This window comes from Pinus tabuliformis, chromosome 7 (assembly GCF_031772625.1).
Source record: "Pinus tabuliformis cultivar Carrire ecotype Pingquan chromosome 7, CPIR1, whole genome shotgun sequence".
Classification (NCBI taxonomy): domain Eukaryota; kingdom Viridiplantae; phylum Streptophyta; class Pinopsida; order Pinales; family Pinaceae; genus Pinus; species Pinus tabuliformis.
In genome coordinates, this window is record NC_142293.1 from 1,637,722,901 (window position 1) to 1,637,745,305 (window position 22,405).

The 22,405-nt window shown below is 42.2% G+C and overlaps 1 pseudogene; it reads right to left on the minus strand.

Moving 5' to 3' along the window:
• Window positions 1–20,598: 20,598 nt before the first annotated feature.
• On the minus strand, window positions 20,599–21,807 carry LOC149254641 (ubiquitin C-terminal hydrolase 13 pseudogene; annotated as a pseudogene).
• Window positions 21,808–22,405: the final 598 nt, after the last annotated feature.

Genomic DNA, 22,405 nt, shown 5'->3' on the forward strand with positions numbered 1-22,405 from the left:
ATTTGGGAATGTGAAGTGTAATTACATAGAGAGGACCATGTCTTCTCCTTAGTAAATGTGAGGGTACATTGGGGAATGTGAAATGAATAAATATATATTGATGATAAGATGGAGAGGACTATGTCTTCTCCCAAGTAAATGTGAGGGTACATTGGGGAATGTGAAATGTACTTACATGGAGAGGACCATGTCTTCTCCTTAGTAAATGTGAGGGTACATTGGGGAATGTGAAATGAATAAATATATATTGATGATAAGATGGAGAGGACTATGTCTTCTCCCAAGTAAATGTGAGGGTACATTGGGGAATGTGAAATGAATACATATATTTTGAAATAATGGAAGGAGACCATTGGTGAGCTCCAGTATTGTAGCAATAATGCTACAACTCCTGGGGCTTCCTGTCTCTTAATTTTATCAACCCGGTAGTTCGTACAAACTTGGAAGCGACGGTGCTGTATGCACAAGTACTAGCTCTTGTCGCAACTGTCACTTGGTCAGCTGGCACAAGCCTGCTAGGGCTCAAGCCAACTTCTATAGGCTCTCAGAAGAAGCTTGTTAAATGATGGACGAAAGCTAGCTCAAAGAAGACTAATCTACTTGGCAAAAATGAACTGAAAGCAAATCAAAACATGAAAACCCTAGGAAACCCTAATTTAACTAGTCTAACCTCTATGATGCAAAGAATGTGAAGGAAACTTCTACCAATGATGCCATTACTTCTAATAAGTGAAAATGCATGAATCTAATCTACTTGCATCTGAAAAGACATGTTTTTATATTTTTTCTTTAAGTGGATGGAGTGAGTGCGATTTTGTGCTTATTAGGGTTTGGTTGTGCAGATGTGATGCGGAAGGAAGGAAAGCTTGGGAAAGGTTGGTGAGGCTAGGAGAGGTCCCCAGAGATCCTTAACATCAATCCACAGAGGTTCCTCACGTTCAGAGGCTCAGCAACTGAGTGAGTGGCCTCCTACAGGATGTCTGCAGGGGATTCTACAGGAAACGCAGGGGTTTCTACAGGAAGTCTACAAATTGCTACAGGATGACCTACCGTGGGTGTTTGAAGTGATGGTGGAGTGATGGGATGGTAGGGGGAGATGTGCAAGGTAGGAATAAAGCTGGTGATGGCTCAGGAGTGGAGAAGTAGGATGGAGAACGAGTGTATGAAGTGGGTTGATGGATGGAAGGTTATAACAACGAAATGTCTAAAGAATGAAGTTACGTGAGGAGTGGAGGAGTTTGGGAGATAACAGAGCGGAGCAGAGGTCAAGGATGTGGTTGTATGCGTGATCAAGATGAAGAAGAAGGTAATAGAACGATGAAGAGCAGTGTAAATAAAACAAATGGCTTATGACTGTCACCAAGATGAAAAATCATTAACCTATGCTACCTGTGCTATGAACTCAATGAACAGCAATATAAAGCGTGTAGAGGAATTTGCATGAAGCGGTGATGAAGGTGTATGGTGCAAGAGTGAAGTGCATAGAAAGATCTATCATAAACGAGACTATGTTGCAGCATGTATAAAGTGAAGAACTGCGTATTTTTGTGGTTGGCATAGGCTGCACTCCAATCTCCAAACAGAGATGGCAGTGGAGACTTCCTCAACCTTTTTGCTGGAGCTCCAAGAGATTATATCTATCCTCCTATCAAACTTAAGCAGTTGAAAGCAAATCACCATAAACTAGTCCTATCTATGCTCATGAAAACGACTAGATTAACAAACTGTAAATTCGAATTGCATGTGAAAATAAACGAACTCAAAATGCTGGAACGAAATGCAAACACATTACAACACTGAGGAGATCTATTGCTCTCAGGTTGGGCCCTAACCTGAGAGCTATAGCTCCTTGAGAAAACTCAGAACTAGATCAAAATCTTCCTTCTTTATTCATAATCTGATGTCATGCCAAATAGGCTTACAAAAAGGAACAAAAGACTGAGCTCTAGCTCGTACTTTCCAATTACAAGAGTAATGCCAAGGTTCAAAAAACTTCTCTGCAAGGCTACGACCTCAGTATTTATGCAAAAACGATCATCCAACAGATGTCCTTGATTTTAGGAGCTCTGCTGTCCAACTAAAGTTTAACTGTTGATCCTGTAGGACAGTCATAACTACTGTTCCTGTAGAACAGTTATAACTGTTGTTCCTGTAGAACAGCTGGCTGCTTCTAAGCTCGGTGGGGAGATGGATTGGAGCTCGGAGTTCTTGGTGGGAATCACGAGGAAGGTCCCCAAGTCCGTGGACATCCTCTCCTAAAAACCAGCAGTGCCACCTCATTGTCTCCTTTTCTCCTTTTTCGTTGTCTTTTTCTCCCTTTTAATGCCAAAAACCTGAAAGCATCATGCATTAGTCACGTAGATAAAATGTCTACCCTTCTTCCTACAAACAACACGAATAAACTAAGAAATGCATGCATAAGCAGTAAAAAGTGAATGGTTTGAGCAAAGCAAGTAGGCCAAATGAGCCCAAATTGTACCAAAAATTGGGGCTCATCATCACCCCCCAGCTAAGCTATTTGCTCATCCTTGAGCAACTTTGCCCTGGCTCCTCGTCTTTGGCCGAGAACTAGAGCCCGGAGCACACTTTTCCTCCCCTGTTTCTGGTGGTTTTGCCTTTTCTGCTGAGGGTGGCGCTTCTTCCTTTCCCGTTTTTGGCGGCCCTGCCTTTGCTGCCCCTGGTGGTGACGAAGGTGATGCTTCCTCCCCCTTTCCTATTTCCTTGAGCCGGGCTTCAGAAGGCGACTGGCCTATTTTTCGTGTCCAGGAAGTTATTTTTGGGCTCCCCTTTTCGGGGGTGGCTGATGTTTTAGAGGGGGTTCTTGCACTGGGTGAAGTAGGGACATCCCCTGAAATGGTTTGGCTGCTGGGTGGAGGCTGTGGCTTGCCCGTGGTCATCCTCTTGCTTCTCCTGGATTCAGATGGTAGAGGGGTCTCCCTCTCCCTTTTCTCCTTCGGTTTTGGAGGTGTAAAGAGGGCAGCCAGTGCCGCTGCTGCCTCCTTTTCGAGAATGCCAGCCTTATATTTCTAGCGTTTTGCTCTCTCAGAGCTCCTTGTAGAGGGCCCCTCCTTTTCAGATTTCGGGCTTCCTGTGGAAGACCCTGCTTTGCCCACTTCCGGGCCTCCTGTAGAAGATTCTTTCTTTCCTGTTGTTGGGCTTCCTGAAGAAGGCCCTCTCTTTGCCTTTAGACTTTCTGTAGGAGGTTGTTTCTTAATGACTTTCGGGCCTCTTGTAGAAGCCCCTTTTTCCAATTTTGGGCTTCCTGCAGAAGCCCTTGTCTCTGTCTTCGGGCTTCCTGTAGAAGCCTGTGTTTGCACTTTCGGGCTTCTTGTAGAAGCCTTTGTCTCCGTTTTTGGGCTTCCTATAGAAGCCTGTTCTCCAATGATTTTTGGGCTTCCTGTAGAAGCCTTGGTCTTTGCTTTTGGGCTTCCTGTAGAAGCCTGTTTCTCACTGATCTTCGGGCTTCCTGTAGGAGCCTGAGTTTGTGTTTTCGGGCTTCCTGTAGAAGCCTATTTTTGCTTTCCTGTAGACACAGGTGTCTCCACTTCCGCTTGCTTGCCTGCTTGAGTTTTGCTTTGTGCTTTGGGTGCAGGTGCTATTGAGGTACTTGGGCTGACGTGGGCCACCTCTGCTTTGTCCATTCTGCTCTTCATCCTCTTTTCCCTTGCTGACAGGATAGGTGTGCCACCTTTTTCTTGGTCCTTCTTTTCCTCATGCTTCTTCCTTTGTTCTTCGGCCACTGCTTCGTGTTCCTCACTGCTAGAGGAACCCGTTTCTTCGATCAACATTTTAATATCCCCATCTTTGGTCAAATTGTGGAAGGATTCCCATGAGAGGGGGACCTTATATGAGTGCAATGCATCTTCCACGAGCAGCTTTATTAACCCATGGTGGGCTATCTGATCAGGTATGCCCTCTCTTAGCTTTGTAGCACACTCCATTAGGGACTGCAGGAGATAATAAGGGATGCTCAGTTTTTGCTCTACAGGAAGGTCAATTCGGTGCCTCAACTCAATGAGTAGCCGAAAGTGATATGCATACACGATGCTGAACCGGGCTTCACAAGTAATATATTTCATGATTTGCAAACTGACTTCATTCCAAGGTGGTGATAGACTCGTTCTTCTCACCCCGTTTTTATCCTCCGAGAATTCTTCCTCAGGTGGAAAGAATTCCTTCTTTGCCTGCTGACTCAGCTTTCTCTCCTCTTTATCCCACGGCAGACCCATAGGAAGTTATGTGATCCGACTGATATGTTCTGGGGTGAGTTTGAGGCTTAGACCTCTGAAGTTTACTGTGGCCAGTGTCTGGGATTTAGGCTTCAAAGCCTGCAAGAATTCCTCGGCTACTTCATCATCATGGCCCTGCAGCTTATCACAAAAAAGCATCCATTGTGCTCTGGTGAAGAGCTCTACCACTGCCGGGTTTCTCCTTAGTTTAGTTGAATCCGTGGGCTCTCGTCTTATAAACCCACCCGGCATGATGAACACGGTCGTTTTAACGAAAGGTGGCAGATGCAAAAGGGATTTGGTCTATGGAGACAGAGCATGCACATACAAAATTTCAACACAGACTACTTATACCAACATCCTGTAGAATGGTAGCAACGGCACAACAAACAACAATTCCACCAATATCTTTATAACCCGACCGTGGACGATGGTCTTGCCACTTCTAATAACCAGTTACATTAAGAGTTCAGGGTTACCTCCTTAATTGGCCACCTTTTTCGCGAGGCACCCGCTTTCCTGTAGATGACTTCGTTCCTGTAGACTGCGTTCCTGTAGAACTGCGCTCCTGTAGAACTGCGCTCCTGTAGAACTGCGTTCCTGTAGAAGCCGTGCGCAATTCTCGGGGAGGACTGTAGTTGGCCGCGCTCGCGGTGTGCTTGACCAGCGTTCTGGTAGCCAACAACTCGGCGTATCAAAGTGCAGAGGAGATCAGAATAGCTATCTGAGTTGAAGTGTTGGATGATAAATGCATGCGCATGATTTAGCCGATTGGATTTTGAATCGGCGCAATCCGTGGCGCGGGGGATGAGCTGTCCCTGCCGGACCGTTGGGCGACGTCATCCATCCTCCGCCTGCGTATTCACTTGTTGCTGCATTCATTCCCACAGATTTGTCGCCGCCTTTCCTGTTAAACTTATGCTTCTGACGAGAGTGTTCCCACGTGCATGCCGTTCATTCTCTTTGTCGTGGCCGCCACCCAAACATTCAGTTACACTTTAACTAGCCAACGTGGCCAGTCGACTGGCCATACGGCCGCTCAACCATTCAATTTTACGCTTTGCAAACAATTTCAAAGTTAGATTCATGCGATTTGATGGAAGGAAGGGTGGAGACACTTACATGCGCGGCTGTACATGATTTTTCCAGTTCTCGGACGATGGTGAGCGGATCTACCTGCTGCGTGCGACTTACGCTGACCCAGAAGCTCGTGGTTACAGGCTGCCAACGCTGGAGTGGATGGTTTTGCTTGCATGCGCCCGCGTTTCATTTCGGATGGCGGTGCTGTGAATGGTATCCACTCGAGCAGGTTGAACTGTTACGGGATCCCCGCGCGGGGTCTCGTAACAGTCCTTTCTCCTTGGGTGCATGCTGCACGATGGCAGTTCTGGCTTCTCGATCACAATCCTGGAGCTCTTGATGCATGTGGTATGAGATCCCATCATTTGTTAACCTTTGGAAATGGCTTTCCCGCGAGAACTCATCGATTTTCTTTGTTTGTGCAGGGACTTGGAGCATGGTGACAGCAACGTCCAAGGATGCCAACAGAGGCTTGCATGCATCCAAACCAATCCATGGTCGCGAACTCTCTTTTTAAGATGAATTCTGGCCGTCCAAAACTCCTACAGGAAGTTTCCTGTAGAACACAGAGCTTCCTGTAGAAAGTTCGGCCTTCCTGTAGAAAGTCTGCACTTTCCTGTAGAAAGACTGCGCCTTCCTGTAGAAAGACAGCAGCTTCCTGTAGAAGATTCAAACCATGATAAAATTGCACATACCTTGAAAAAACATGGGTGCTCTTGGAGGAGGTACTGATGAGGTTCCTTGACAGCATGATAAGGACCCTTGGCTGTGAGTTGAAGGGCTTCCTCTTCTCCATAGAGCATCTGCAACCTGCATGCAATTTTTACCATATTTTGCTTATTGTTTTTTTTCTTTTTTTCTTCTTCTTCTTCTTTTTTTTTTGAAAGAGGACAGGGGCGCCTCAAAGAGGTTTTCACCCCTACTACCTACCTTGGGCGCCTCAGAGAGGTTTTCACTCAAGGATCTTTTCACCTTTTCTCCTTTTTTTTTGAAAGACAATAGGGGCGCCTCAATGAGGTTTTCACCCCTACTACCTGCCTTGGGCGCCTCAGAGAGGTTTTCACCCAAGGATCTTTATTTTTTTTTCTCTTTTTTTCTCTTTTTTTTTCTTTTTTTTTTCTCTTTTTTTTTTTTATATATTTTTTCAGGGTGTGCCAGAGGCAGAGGCAGAACCCTTCTCTATGACCAATACATATTTCTCCATAGTTTTGCTAAACTCTTGTCTTGAGAGAGGTCTCCTGTAGATCTTCAATCGATGCCCATTGACAAGCATGGGAATGGCTTCTTCATCAATGGTTCGAATGAGGACAGATCCATTGTCATGGCATTTCTCCACTGTATATGGTCCTAGCCATCTGGTTCTCAGCTTCCCCTTGAAATCTTTGTATCTGGAATCATACAACAAAGCCCAATCTCCCGGCTGAAATTGCTTGTCATGGAGATGTTGGTCATGCCACACCTTCCTCTGAAGTTGAACCACTTCTAAGTGAAGGAGGGCCTGCATGCGGTGCTCGTCCAAGCCATTCAGCTGCAGCAGCCTTTCTTGTTGTGCATGGCTGAGATCTAGGTCCAGCTGAGCTGCCATCCTCAAGGTGTTGTATTCAAACTCAATGGACAGCAAAGCTTTCTTCCCATAGACTAGCTCATATGGTATGAAACCGGTGGTGGTCTTCCAAGTGGTGTTGTAGGCCCATGTGGCTTCTACCAGGCGATCTGCCCAGTCCTTTCTGCTGCTGCTCACCACTTTAGTCAAAATCCCTTCTAATGCTCTATTGGTGACTTCCACCTGCCCATTTGCTTGAGGGTGATAAGGGGTGGAAGTCATGTGCTTGATCTTGTGATGAGCTAGGAGATCTTCAACCAGGTTGGAGGTGAACTGGCTCCCTTGATCGGTGACCAGCTCTCTTGGATAGCCAAACTTATAGAAGATGTTCTCTCTTAGGAACTCGACCACCTTTTCTTCTGTTGTTGCTTTGATTGCTTTGGTCTCTGCCCACTTTGTCAAATAGTCAGTACACACAATGATGTAAGTCCTTTGCCTCGAAGAGGGGTTGATTGGGCCCACAAAGTCCATGCCCCACTTCTCAAATGGCTCAAGAGTCACTTGAGGTTGGAGAGGCATCTCATCCCTTTGGGTCGGTTTCCCCATTCTTTGGCATTGGTCACACTGACTGACATATCTTCGGACATCTTGATGAAGTGTGGGCCAATAGTAGCCTGCCTGCAGGATCTTGAAGGCAGTTCTCTTTGCTGCAAAATGCCCTCCACAAGGCCCATCATGACAAGTGAGGAGGATATCAAATACTTCCTCCTCCCTTACACAACGCCTTAAGATCTGATCGGGGCCAAGCTTGAACAGATTGCCCCCGATCCAAGTGAATGAGGCACTTTTTCTGATGATTCTGCTCTTCTCTCTGGAAGATAGGTGTGGAGGGAACTGTGCTGAAACAAGATAGTTTGCTATATCAGCAAACCATGGAGAGAGTACTGAAATAGCAAACAGATGTTCATCAGGCATCTGATCGTCCACTGTTCCATCCTCATCTGCAGACAAATCCAATCTAGATAAAAAGTCAGCAACGACATTTTCTCTACCTGGTTTATCAACAATGGTTAGATCAAATTGCTGCAATAAAAGTAACCATCTAATAATACGAGCATTCACATCTGGTTTATTCATCAAATATCTAATAGCAGCATGGTCAGTATGTACAAAGGTCTGGTAACCAGTAATATAATGTCAGAACTTGTTCAATGCATGGACCATAGCCAAGAATTCTTTCTCGGTTACAGTGTAATTCAGCTCAGCTTTGGACAAGTTTTTGCTAACAAAGTAAATGGCATATGGAAGTTTCTGCTCAACTTGTCCTAAAGCTGCACCTATGGCTTTGTTCGAGGCATCAGTGTGGATGTGGAAAGGTAGGGCCCAGTTTGGACCTCTCAGGATTGGGGCTGACACCAACTTGTCCTTCAATTCATTTAAAGCCCTCTGACAATCGTCAGTCCATTTAAACTCCACATCTTTTGCCAACAGACCAAACAATGGCGAGGCTAGCTTGCTGAAATCTTTAATGAATCTCCGGTAGTATCCTGCTAATCCCAAGAAACTCCGGACATCCCTTACCTTTTGAGGAGGCGGAACCCTCTTGATGAGAGCAATTTTGTTAGGATCCACCTGCAATCCTTGGCAAGAAATGGTATGGCCTAGCACGGTCCCCTCAGTCATTAGGAATTCACATTTTTCAGGACTAAGGGACAAGTTCATCTCGGTGCATTTGGTCAGGACTTTCCCCAGGTTGGACAATGCTTCCTGGAAGTTGGCCCCATAAGGAGTAAAGTCATCCATGTATATTTCCACTGCATCATGGACCAGCTCCGAGAAGATGCTCAAGACAGCTCTCTGAAAGGTAGCAGGAGCATTGCATAGCCCAAAGGGAAGGACTATAGGCAAAGGTACCCCAAGGACAAGTGAAGGTGGTCTTATCTTGGTCTTCCGGGCTGATTTGGATTTGATTGTACCCGCTAAACCCATCCAGGAAAGAGAAGAACTTCTTTCCTGCCAGTCCATCCAACACTTGATCTATGAAAGGTAGAGGGAAATGGTCCTTCTTGGTAGCTTTGTTCAGTTCTCGGTAGTCCACACAAATTCTCCATTTCCCATTTTTCTTGGGAACCAACACTAGAGGGGACACCCATTCACTATCTGAGATGGGGTAGATGAATCCGGCATCCAACAGTTTCTGCAATTCTTCCTTGACAATGTCTTTAAGGGCTGGATTCATTCTCCTCTGAGGTTGCCTAACCGGTTTACAATCCTCTTTGATGTATATATGATGGGTACAGACCGAAGGATGGACTCCTTTCATTTCCTTATAGCTCCAAGCAAAAGCATCTATGTGGTTGGCCAACAAACTACACAGCTCCTTTTCCTGGGAAGGAGATAGGGAGGAGCTGATCTTCAATGCTTTCTCAGGGCCGAACTCCACATTCTTGACTCTGGGAGTAACAGGGTTGGTTGTACAGAGGTCCACTAAGGTGCTAGTTTGGGCATCCTCCACCAATTCCTCTAAGGGTAATGCACTGGAAGGTGGATTCTGGATGAAGGTCTCGATCAAGTCATCATCGGTTGGGGGGTCTTTTGTATTGGTATCTAAGGTGCACAGAGGTGTTGAGTACACCTCGTCTTCTTCTCCTTCTTCCATCCAGAGTGGTAAATCATGCTCTAAAGAAGGTTGGGCAGGAGGGTATAGGACTAGCTGCTTGGACATGGGACCATTTTTTATGGTCATGTTTCCTGCCCGACAACTTATGTAAGCATCTGCAGTAGCTAACCAAGGCCTTCCCAAAATGAGAGGATATCCAGTAAGTTTGGACTTTGGTTGCAGAACCAGGAAGTCTGCAGGGTATTCCCAAGAGTCAATAGAGACCAAGACATCCTCCACAATCCCTTCGGGAGTCACGGTGGAGCGATCTGCTAATTGCAGTACTGTCGAGGTCTTCCTCAAGGAACCCTGAAGATTAAGCTTAAGCATGGTATCCCTGGTCATCACATTAATGGCAACCCCTAGATCAATCAAGGTGTGAGGTATAATAGTGCCATTGATGTGAACATCTACTACAGGACTTCCAAGATCTAGGTACTTTGGGCAGATGACTTGTCCTAGCATAAGGTCAGAAAGTTGTCCTATGACATTGATAGTTGAGGCATCTTTCTTCCGTCTGCCTGGGTGTTTGAAACACTTCTCCTTAACCAGCTTGTTATATATTGGCACATCCATGATGGCTTGGAGAAGTGGGATTTTTACACACAACTGCTTGAGCTCACCCAAAAGCTCATCTTCTTCTGGGTTAGGTTGTGTGGTGGCTGTTAGTCTCTCAGGAAAGGGTGGAATAGCCTTTGGTTCACTTTCCTGTTTATCTTCCTCATCCTCTGGGGGAGGAGGTTGGCGATCTGGTAGAGTCTTTCCAGATCGAAGGTTGATCTCCTGGATCTCCACAACATAGGTAGGGCATGAGGTTTCCCCAGTGTATACCTGCTGGGCCTGTCTATTGTTGGGGTTCGGGTTCGGTTGAGCAGGCATTTGAGGTTGCCTTGGAGGAGTAGGAGGTAATGGTTGAGGTTGAACTGGTGGTGGAGCCAAAATGGCAGGAGGAGTATTGTATTGGGGCCTCCACCCTAACTGAGGCACTCAGGGCAGATGGCATGGGTGAAAACCTCTTTGAGGCGCCCCTGTCATCTTTCAAAAAAAAAAAAAAAAAAGAAGAAGAAGAAAAAAACAATGCCCTGGAGTGGTTTCTAAACACAGTCTTGATGTCCTCATAAGGCAGTTGGTAAATGTCCCCCCCAGCTAACATGTTAAGGGTATCTAAGAGGTCTTTAGGGACTCCTCGGAGTAGGACCAACTTGAGGGATTCCGGGTCAAGTGTGCACCTGGCCCGCTTATAGCTTAGTTGGAACCTCTCCTCATAATCCTCTAAGGACTCATCATTTCCCATGGACATCCGAAAGATTTCCCCCTTTGTTTCCTTGGACCTACAGTAATCCCGGTACTTGGTGTTGAAAGCTTGCTGCATCTAAGCCCAAGTAGTGATACTATTCCCAGGCAAACCCATGAACCAGCGTAGTGCTGCATCCTTGAGAGTGGAAGGGAAAAGTTTCAACTTTTGCTCATCTTCAGTATAGTCATAGGTTCTACAAAGGAAAACAAACTCAAACAGGAAGGTATCTGGATCTTCAGTGGTCAACCCATGGAAGTGAGGTAAGGCGGAGGGGCTAATGTTTTTCATTTTCATCTCTCCATTGGTCTCTCGGATGGGGAAGGCACCTTCTATTCTCTCATCTTCTCTTCTATTATCAGCCATAGCTTCAAATGGAGTAGTCTCTAACTCTTCTTCTACTATAGGATCTTTGGATATCTCAGGATGTTCACCTATAGGTTCTTCTGGGTCACTGTCACCAAAGAGGAGAGAAGGGTGACTCAGTGATGTGGTGGGGGTGTTTGGTAGGAATTTGCCTGATCTATCTCGGTTCCTACGAGGCATGAAATGGAAAAGACTTTCTTTTTTCTCTTTGATTGCTTTTGCTTTTCTTTTGGTACCTGCAAAACTGAGACAGATTGATCTACAACTATCTATGAAAGATGCAAAATTAACTGAAAGCAGGAAAGGACTAATCTACTTTGCTTAAATGAAATTGCAGGAATGGAAATGCTAGTCTACGCTTGCAGAAAGGAAATGCTAATCTATGAAAGCAGGAAATGCTATGCTACTTTTGCAGAATGGAAATGAAGTAAACTACTTAGCAGAAGGCAAGAGTAAGGAAGTAGAAGAAAAGCAACAATTACTAATACTCTGACGCTTCCCCGGCAACGGCGCCAAAAAGATGGTGAGCTCCAGTATTGTAGCAATAATGCTACAACTCCTGGGGCTTCCTGTCTCTTAATTTTATCAACCCGGTAGTTCGTACAAACTTGGAAGCGATGGTGCTGTATGCACAAGTACTAGCTCTTGTCGCAGCTGTCACTTGGTCAGCTGGCACAAGTCCGCTAGGGCTCAAGCCAACTTCTATAGGCTCTCAGAAGAAGCTTGTTAAATGATGGACGAAAGCTAGCTCAAAGAAGACTAATCTACTTGGCAAAAATGAACTGAAAGCAAATCAAAACATGGAAACCCTAGGAAACCCTAATTTAACTAGTCTAACCTCTATGATGCAAAGAATGTGAAGAAAACTTCTACCAATGATGCCATTACTTCTAATAAGTGAAAATGCATGAATCTAATCTACTTGCATCTGAAAAGACATGTTTTTATATTTTTTCTTTAAGTGGATGGAGTGAGTGTGATTTTGTGCTTATTAGGGTTTGGTTGTGCAGATGTGATGCGGAAGGAAGGAAAGCTTGGGAAAGGTTGGTGAGGCTAGGAGAGGTCCCCAGAGATCCTTAGCATCAGTCCACAGAGGTTCCTCACATTTAGAGGCTCAGCAACCGAGTGAGTGGCCTCCTACAGGATGTCTGCAGGGGATTCTACAGGAAACGCAGGGGTTTCTACAGGAAGTCTACAAATTGCTACAGGATGACCTACCGTGGGTGTTTGAAGTGATGGTGGAGTGATGGGATGGTAGGGGGAGATGTGCAAGGTAGGAATAAAGCTGGTGATGGCTCAGGAGTGGAGAAGTAGGATGGAGAACGAGTGTATGAAGTGGGTTGATGGATGGAAGGTTATAACAACGAAATGTCTAAAGAATGAAGTTACGTGAGGAGTGGAGGAGTTTGGGAGATAACAGATCGGAGCAGAGGTCAAGGATGTGGTTGTATGCGTGATCAAGACGAAGAAGAAGGTAATAGAACGATGAAAAGCAGTGTAAATAAAACAAATGGCTTATGACTTTCACCAAGATGAAAATTCATTAACCTATGCTACCTGTGCTATGAACTCAATGAACAGCAATATAAAGCGTGTAGAGGAATGTGCATGAAGCGGTGATGAAGGTGTATGGTGCAAGAGTGAAGCGCATAGAAAGATCTATCATAAACGAGACTATGTTGCAGCATGTATAAAGTGAAGAACTGCGTATTTTTGTGGTTGGCATAGGCTGCACTCCAATCTCCAAACAGAGATGGCAGTGGAGACTTCCTCAACCTTTTTGCTGGAGCTCCAAGAGATTATATCTATCCTCCTATCAAACTTAAGCAGATGAAAGCAAATCACCATAAATGAGTCCTATCTATGCTCATGAAAACGACTAGATTAACAAACTGTAAATTCGAATTGCATGTGAAAATAAACGAACTCAAAATGCTGGAACGAAATGCAAACACATTACAACACTGAGGAGATCTATTGCTCTCAGGTTGGGCCCTAACCTGAGAGCTATATCTCCTTGAGAAAACTCAGAACTAGATCAAAATCTGCCTTCTTTATTCATAATCTGATGTCATGCCAAATAGGCTTACAGAAAGGAACAAAAGACTGAGCTCTAGCTCGTACTTTCCAATTACAAGAGTAATGCCAAGGTTCAAAAAACTTCTCTGCAAGGCTACGGCCTCAGTATTTATGCAAAAACGATCATCCAACAGATGTCCTTGATTTTAGGAGCTCGGCTGTCCAACTAAAGTTTAACTGCTGATCCTGTAGGACAGTCATAACTACTGTTCCTGTAGAACAGTTATAACTGTTGTTCCTGTAGAACAGCTGGCTTCTTCTAAGCTCGGTGGGGAGATGGATTGGAGCTCGGAGTTCTTGGTGGGAATCACGAGGAAGGTCCCCAAGACCGTGGACATCCTCTCCTAAAAACCAGCAGTGCCACCTCATTGTCTCCTTTTCTCCTTTTTCGTTGTCTTTTTCTCCCTTTTAATGCCAAAAACCTGAAAGCATCATGCATTAGTCACGTAGATAAAATGTCTACCCTTCTTCCTACAAACAACACGAATAAACTAAGAAATGCATGCATAAGCAGTAAAAAGTGAATGGTTTGAGCAAAGCAAGTAGGCCAAATGAGCCCAAATTGTACCAAAAATTGGGGCTCATCAACCATATCCTACATAATATTCAATTTGAGAAGGTAAGTGGGGAATTTGAATAATGGAAATCATAAATTTATATTAGACCAATAATTCTCAATATTTTCAGATAATGTAAATATTAACAAAATTTGTAGGATAAGATTTAAGTGGGGCATTACATACACCCCTCCTTCAGAAAACTTCGTCCCGAAGTTAGAATGAAAAGATACAAGGAGTTTGAAAGCATAGCAAACCAGAGAGAGTTATAGCATTAAAATTCGATAAGTCAGACAATGACATTACTTCCCATCAAGAGTCTCCAACTGATCTATATCTTCCTATCCACCCTGGCCTACTTCCGCTCCCGCCCTATCCGTCCTCTGCTGCCTTATCAGTGGCAAAGGCCATACTGACCACTGATAAAACCGACATGGTGGAAGCGTCGAATGCCTCGACCAAACTTTCCCCAGCAGGAATCTGGCAATCGTCATCACACGTCTAGGGGGAGCGTTCAGTTGTCCTCCCCACGATTCCAGGTTTCGGAGGATACACGGTGGGAAACACCTCCACCCCTCCTTCAGAGCACGGACCACACTACAGAGCTGGTTGGACTTGTCATCGAATAATCCAGTCAGGTCGTCTTGCCACCTGTCATTTGCATTTTTTTTTCTCGTGTCATAAGAGTGCATATCAAGTAGATACCAATGAAGTAAAATAATGTACATTATACCTTCCTCATGAGAGGTCTCATCCTTCCCTCTTGGCTATCACATAGTTCTTTTCCCCTGCGGGTTAGCCTCTCATTCGTGCATTTATATAACAACAAGACATATAATCATCACATTACTAAGTCTAGTATCCATGTGTCAATCCAAGAATTCTCGCTAAGTCATTCATTTAAATAAATCATATCCACTTGAGCTATATATGAACCAAAGTAATTCTGATAAGTTACGCACTAGATAGTCCATCACTAAGTGAGTCATACATGTAGTCCATACATCAACCATTTCTATCATTAATATCAAATCTATCAACTGATTCCCCTACTTCTCTTCTGCATATAAAGATGAAGCAGCATTGTAAGCTTATAAACTATATATCAAAATAGCATATTCATGGTAGATGAGTGAAAGGCAAGAGAAGCTGCAACCCAGTTGTTGTGTAGGCATGTACAAGTCATTTATAATAATAATCCTCTAAGATGCTGCTGTGAAGAAGCTCTAGGATTGCAAGACTGAAGTGATAGTTGTGTTGTCATTCAAGTGTTTGTTGAAATCGATCAGTCTCAGATCATTTCTTCGCTGTTCAAAATTCTCCTTCGAATTTGCTTTTGTGGACTTCTTTGCAACTTGCTCCTCTAACTTGCAAAATTCCAAATCTATTTCTCATTTTCCAATGAATTCTCTTGTGAAATGGTATCTAATGGCTGTGTTTGCTGCATCTATGAAACACTTGATTATTACAAAATATTATTCTTCCCTTTTGTTGTTCATGAAATCTTATATTATCTTTCTTAATTATATAGCTTGACAAGCTGTTATGTTTGCTGCCACATGCTCCACTTCTTTTGTGGAAAATGACGCAATGGCTTGTTTCTTTGAAACCCGTGAGATGCTTCCTGACCCAAATTTGGAACACAATAAATATGCTCTTTCCATCACCTATGTTTTCTCTCCAATCACAATAAATGTACCCAATTAACTCAAAGTTATGTACTGCAATATACAAGATTCTTCCATGGTTTTTGGTGCCATTCACCTACCTTAAAAATATCTTTCTTGCTTGCAAGTGTGCTTACATTGGAGTCTCCATAGCCGTAGAGATTTGACTGACTGCATACATGTTATCAATTATTGTTGTTGTCACATACATAAGACTTCAAACCAAACTTCTATAAAATGTTGGATCTATATTGCTACTGCAATTATCTTTGCTTAGCTTCAGATCTCTTCTCCCTGTTGTTGGCATTAGCTTGCTATTCAACTTCCTAAATCTTTTCAAGATAACCCCTGCATACTTGGTTCGAGATATAAAGATACTTTCATTTGTTTGTTCGACTTTAATACCAAAAAAATATCTCAATAAGCCCATTTTTGTTATTACAAATTCTTTCTCGACTGCTAATCTAGATTCTTCTATGGATAGATTATTTCTTGTAAAAATAAAATCATCTACATACAAGCAAATAATTATAATTTCACCTTCATTGCTAACTTTGATGTAAACTGTTTGGCTTCCTGCTACTTTTACTAAAACCATTGCTCAATAGTTACGAGTCAATGCAGCTATACCAAGCATTTGGCAACTGCTTGAACCCACACAATGCTTTTCTTAACTTATACGTCTTTGGGAAAAGTTGATTTTACATCCATCTGATGGACTTATCATTTGTATTGAGCTACTATTGCCATGACAACTATAACGGTTTCCATTCTTTGTACAAGAGCAAAGGTTTGATTATATTCTCTTCCATATTGTCGTTTGTACCTTTGACTACAAGTTGTGCTTTGTGCCTTTCAATTATGCATTATACATCATCCCTGGGTTTATAAACTCACCTCACACTAATAACTCCTTTTTCTGCTAGAAGATTTACTATCTCTCATGTCTCATTTTTCTCAATTGTTTGGATTTCTTCATCCATGTCATCACACCATTTTCTTTCTTTTACTACATTCTCAAAATAAATAGAATCAGATTAAAAAAATATAGCAAAACTCACAAAGTCATTATCATCATCTTCACACTTGGATATCTCATATATTTCTTACAAGTAGAAAAGAGTCTTCATCTTGATGCACCAGTTACCATTTTCCCATCAAGTTATGGTACACTACTAGCCATCTCAAAAACTGCAAAATAAACACCAAAAAGCCTCCAAATCTTCTTCTCCATTCATACCTTTTACTTCTCTTTTGCATATAACGATGAATAATATTCTTCTCTATTCATACCTTTTACTTCTCTTTTACATATATAGATAAAACAGCTCTGCAAGTTTAGAAACTAACTTCCACAATTCCAATTTAATTGTCAATAAAGTTTCAGGATCCATAGTTTGAGTAAATGAAAAAGGTTACGCTGGTAATATATGATAAAAAGAAAGAATATATTCATAAACCCAGCACTTCAATTATCATCGAAATTTAGAAAAAGAACTAGGAAAAATAAAACACAACCATCTAAAATTTCCTAAATAATGGATCAGTATATAAATCATGGTTGAGGCCACCATAAGTTGGTAGATTCGAAGGCTGATATCGATACTCGAATTGGTCGTTGAGACATGCGAGGCCCAGGGAATCTCAATCGCCAGACTATCAATTTCCCATTCCAGTTATATATCGATATATTCATTTTCCGATCCATTACCATTACCAACCCACTGCTATTAACTGCTACTTAATCCAATAATGGAATGCTGCATTTTGCCAAACGGTTCTTTTTTACATCACACCATACTTCTGCTTCATTCAACTTCCATATGCGAATAGAGTCATGGCCGTTGTGCTCCACTAGCACCACTTGTCCATTGTAATCCCCTAAATTTTCAGGACTAATCCTTTTGCATCTCTGTGGCAACGGGATTTCTGTCCACAGCCCGTCGGCAATATTGAAGGCTACCATGAGATTAGGGATGGGATTCGGGGAATTGGGAGGCAGATACACCTAGTAAAACTTGCCATTACAGAAGATACCCTTTCCAGTAGGCCGAATATTGTCTGGGACCATCATGGAAACTTGAGTCTAGGCGTTGGATTCTGAATCATAAATACACATCACAATTCTTTTCCTGCTACTAGAATATCTGCCCAGCAGGAAAGTGCAACGCCTTGTGGAACAATCGAAAGCCAATCCATTGAAAACGAAAGCAGGTATTGGAGGACGAGGCAGTTGTACCCAATTCCTGGTACTGGGAATTCCTATGGAAAGATCCAACATATCCCCTTTTCTATGACAACAGAAGATGCCCTTGCAAGTATTCACAACGACGTGATTGAGCAAAGGAACTTTGTACATGTCTGAACTGCGTTCTTCTATAACCCAAGAATCCACGTCATCTTTTGGATTCCAATGGATCTGAATAAAAAACCCAGGGGTGGAGTACAGTGACCAAATTGGAACAAGTCCTTCGAAGGCATCACGGGAAGACAGTAGATATTTCCACTGTTTGCACACAATCCTCATTTTGCCAAGAACCCTAATGGGCAGCCTCGCTAAAATCATATGCAACAACTCTTTTGGGATCCTTTGCCATATTTCAGCTTCCATTGCTACAATATTTCTATTTCACAGAAAATATAAGAAATATTTTTCTTCCTGTTGAGGCTGCAACTCTTCCTGGAAACCTCCCAGCACTTCTGCGCAGTCCGCTCTATTTTTCAAGATCCAGAATTACCTCAACAACATACACAAAGATCATGGCATTCCAAAACACCACACTACATATTCATAAGAGCAACCTTTACAAAAGCATCTGACTGAAATCCATTCCTAGTTACATAACTATGAATCAATTTACCTTCTTCTAGAGTTTCTAAATGATCACAAGCTTAGAGCACACCTACCACTGTAACTGAGTCCAGAATCACACCCACCAGCTACAGCTGATGAAAGAATGCGAATACCTCCTTATATGATCTATGATTTCTCAGTGCATAACCGAGAAGCATGGTAGAGCATTAAACCACACTCAATTTAGATGTTTTCTCAACATTTGGCATGAACCTCGACAGATCCAAATTTAGGATAGAAGTGATTTCATCCACCACAAAACGTTGGAATTGAACCCATTTATGCCTATATGATAATGAACTTCTTGCCCTATTGCAAAGTTGATATGTCACTACAATCCTAGTACCAATGGGAACGTAAAGTCAATTGGAAATATGCCTTCATTTTACATTTGGTACTACAGTGTAGGTGCTTGCCTGCTCAGCCGGTTTGTGGCAAACTCTCATAATTACATTCCATGGGTTAATATTTTTCCTAGAATTTTATCATAAAATAGTCGGTCATCTCCTGGACTGCCATACTTGGCATACATGCTTACGATGTTGTTATCTCAAAATGGATTTGTTAAAGGCCACTTATAACTATTTGGGTATGATGTTTTTAACTCTCTCAGGGCGCACGGATATCAGCATAGGCTTGCAATAGAGAAGCATCAGGGTCAATTAGTAAACCTCGATAGCTCTTGTCATACAAAATATCCATATCCTCCTTCAATGAACGATCGTTGCATTTGTCATGGAGGTTGTTGTTATTGTTTCATTGTGGTTTGGGGAGAAAGGATGAGAAAGTTAAAAGTGGTGATATGCATATACTTATGTAAGTGTTCCAGTAATCTCTTAGTTCAAAATCAGCATAACGTAGGGAACATTGTGTAGATGTTGTCATTGTTAACTATAAGTATCCATTGAGATTGTGAAATCCTTCAATGAAAATTTGTTATTCGGTAGAATCATACTTGAGGAACTTAAAAACACACATGATTCAAATTGCAATGAAATAAACCCAAAATTTTGATATTCCTGAAAGGACCTTAACTGTGATGGTTCTGTAATTGACAGTTTACAATTGAGTATTAAACCAACCAGTGTGCAAGCATTCGAATGGTCCACTGAATTGAACCTAGAAATTCTGATCCTACTTTGATAATATGATATAGTGAACTAATCTCCTCAACCCCATCCTTTGAATACTATAATGCCAACCAGTGCCTTCTACATATATGGCAGGTTTGAATCTCCTCAAATAATATTAATGTTCCTATCCATAATTATCCAAATTGACCAATATGCCAACTAATCTACCCTTACTCATTCCTAAAACTAATGGTAAACCTAAAGAAGATCCCTCCAACCACATTATATCTGTAGGGGAGATATATTAACTGTTGGTTGTAGTTCTTCATGTTATACTTTAAGGGCATGATTATTGTTCGATCACTCACAATCTCAACTACATGCGTACCTAAGGCACTATTATGGATGAAATTAAGTTGATACCAATACAACTAGAAATTGGTATAGAAAAGCAAACCATGAAATATTAATTGAACCAACAAGGTCAAGGATGGCTTAGACAAAAGAAAAGGTTCACTCTTGGAATTCTTCATTCATAAACACTGTTAGTTGTTCACTTACCAAGCTTGTAAAATGTAAAGTAAATGTGAATACAAAGGTGTTATGTTCAAATCCCCTATTATTTACCTGTGAACACCTGCTAGGGGTGGCCCTGTTCACCCAGCAGTTATAATGGTCGCTGTTATAGTGGTAGTAGTAGGGTAGGAATAAATCCCATATCACACAAGTATGAGACCGGTCCAGTTGCTGATTCATCTAATATTGCTGGTCAAGCATGGAAGTCAAATTGGAATTTCCATCTTTTTATTTGACAATGTTATGGCCGTCACTACCCACAAAAGAAATTTAGCAAGACACAGGTAAAGATATTAGCGTGTCCCTGGTGATATGATAACCATAGCAAGATAGGAAACAGTTTGAAACAACTTATGTTTCTTGCCAGATGTAAATATTGGATATACAACTATACTATATAGACATACCGACAATTAAGCTAGTGTTCTCGTTTTTTTTTTTGAAAAGTCAATTTATTCAGAGTGGCATGTTTCAAAATGCTGCAATGACTGGAGTCAACGAGGATGCTAAGAAGCACTGTGATTTATATTCATATATGCTTAGAAAATACTCCATCAAAACTTGCAACATACCTGATAGCCATGCCCACACACAATACTTCCTCACAGTTTAGTTACATGTTCACTTAACCATTGTGTCTCGCATGAAGTCATATTCAAAGCGCTTCAGTTGAAGTTGTAGTATAGGAGGAAAATCAATGAAAAGAACACCCTTCTTTGCATCCTGTAGAGCATATTGCTCAGCATGATATTTATTATCCCCTTCAAGGCGTTCCACTTCAACATATTTATCAAATGAAGCATAGACATCTCGTCAACCTTTGACATCAAGCTGCAGATCATAAAATGACTCTTTCCTTGTTGTCTTGTAATCTACATTTATGCATTCAATGTAATTCATATGATGGCCCTCAAACAGTTGCTGTATTGTGCCCTCAACAACTATTCCCTTCATTTTGTCTTCTAACTTCTCAGATAACACTCTGTTCAACTCCTGAACATCATGTTGCATAAAAGAATCATACGTGTCCCACCCAAAAGATTTCGTTAACTCCTTTGTCGCAACACTGGTGTCACTATACTGGAGCTTATAAAACAAACTCTGTAAAGCCAATGGAATGCTGCTAGATGGCATGTCATTTTCAGTTGTGGGCATATGATACACGGCCTTTCTGAAGTAAGGAATGTGATATAATGTCTGAAGAAGTGAGTTCATGTAGCATGTTGCTCCTTGATTCTTGAGCCCAACATAACCTGTTTCTTTCATTGAGTCATAGGACCAATAATCAATTACTCTGCGAACAACAACGTCCGCTTCTATTATGAGGGTATCATTCACCAGATAACCTTTTGAATGATCATACACATCTCCAAGCGGCATAAACGATGTGAAACCCCAGTCACTCTCTCGGGCATTGAACTGATGTTCTGTATCTTTCCAGATGGAATAGTTAGGGCTAATCTGATTAACAACCGCCAAGCTAAACTGCGCATATCTGCTCCAACCATAAGGCAATGTAGCAGAATCTGCCACATCCAAGTACACCGATAAGTGATCCACATTGTTCCCCTTCAGAAATATTAGCACCCGCCATTTGTAACCTCCCACGGTGAAAACTTCTGAGTAATGCTTCTTCACATTTAACCTCGAAAAATTATCGACAACCCAGGTAAATCGAGAGGAAGGAGGATCGTCCGGAGGTTGATTCTCTGCGGTACTAACCGTCTCTACTTGCCCTTCCATGGGCTGAGCCCCGTCATTGAACTTGGGATGTGGGACCAGCATTTCGTCCTCTTCTTGATCTAAAGGAGGAGGGGCCATCATTGTCATTGCGTTTGAGGGTATATCTGTTGATTCAAATCGCCCTCTGCGGATGTCAACCACCTCCAATATCAAAACCACTTACCTTCAAATCCTTTCTGGATACTGGTAACTGATTTGCTTCATATTAGAGTGTTAACTAAAGATACTGGTAACTGATTTGCTTCCAAACTTTACAGTGAACATGGGTCAAAGCAAAACAGGACTGACATAAGTACAAAATTGGGATCGAAGTCAAAAGCTCTAATGCGTTCAGTTTTACACTTAAACACGTACAGTCTCTATTTCTTTGATCAAACTTGCAGGTATATATATGTATATATATAGCCTCAGAATTGTGATACTTTGCCACAAGTTCTCGTCTTTTATGGCATTATACAAGACTGCAAAATATACCTTAAATAAGGTGACTGTAATTTGATGACCGCTCTTGAGTGACTGTAATTTGACTTTAACAGAAGAGCTACTCTATATTTGCTATGTGAAACCGTAATATCGATTATCCACTTATATGATGCTTAATTTTGAACTCAAGTATGTGAGTAAAACGTGGAGCCGATCCAAAAAGTTTAGTACAGCATGGCTAAGCTCTAATACATTTTGACCG